This window comes from Octopus bimaculoides, chromosome 8 (assembly GCF_046866305.1).
Source record: "Octopus bimaculoides isolate indiv1 chromosome 8, ASM4686630v1, whole genome shotgun sequence".
In the NCBI taxonomy this organism is placed as follows: domain Eukaryota; kingdom Metazoa; phylum Mollusca; class Cephalopoda; order Octopoda; family Octopodidae; genus Octopus; species Octopus bimaculoides.
This window is the reverse complement of record NC_142935.1, coordinates 3,074,817-3,075,630: the sequence shown is the minus strand read 5'-3', so window position 1 is coordinate 3,075,630 and position 814 is coordinate 3,074,817. Positions and strand designations below refer to the sequence as shown.

General features: G+C 35.0%; 1 non-coding gene across 1 annotated transcript; it reads right to left on the bottom strand.

Moving 5' to 3' along the window:
• Positions 1–387: 387 nt before the first annotated feature.
• LOC128248629 (U6 spliceosomal RNA) lies at positions 388–494 on the bottom strand. Its single transcript, XR_008264806.2, has one exon. It is a non-coding gene; the product is annotated as a U6 spliceosomal RNA (small nuclear RNA).
• Between the last annotated feature and the right edge of the window lie 320 nt (positions 495–814).

The window sequence follows — 814 nt, the reverse complement described above, 5'->3', positions numbered from 1 at the left end:
CACACACACACACACAAACATACACACACACACAAACTACAGTATCTAATATATCTTTCCTTTTCTTTAGTTTCTTCAGGTTTGATTTGAGGGAAATTTGGTTGCTATTTCCAGAAGGTCAAGGAGTCACCAAGGTCTCTATAACACAGTCAGCAACATGCCAGTTTCAAATCTTGCTGAAGTCATGGCACGGCTTGGGGATTCGACCTTTCCAAAAATTTCACCAATGACGACTAGAATGCATATTTATATTATTATATAAAGAGAGAATAAATAGCGTTTCCAGAATTTAGGGGATTCTGAGACATTCATGCATTCTTTTATTCTTCTATTTTTTAAAATGATTCAGCCGAATGGCTGTGGCCATGCTGGAGCCCCGCGAGCAAAGTAAATATGGAATGCTTCATAAATTTTCATGTCATTGTTGCACAGGGGCCATGCTAATTTCCTCTCTGTTGTTCTAATTTTAGAATATGCACTGCCGTAGCTAGTAGCCCTTCAACAGGGAGGACATTTCAGTACAGAAATTCATGAAAACCCCTTACCATTCTTAGTGTTTATTAAACTAATAACAACTCTCCTGGGAGACAAAATCTCTAACAATTATTCCATTAAGTATTTGCACCATGGAACCAAAACCAATTTCTAATAATTATAAAACTAAATCAGGCAAAAAAATATTTCGGTAATTCCAGACATCTTCCTGGCAAAATGCAGAGATTTGTAGCAGATATTTATTTATTTCTATCTTATATTTTTCTGAAGTTTACTCATCTTAGTTTCAAGAAAAACAAAATTGAAAGAAATATTGCTA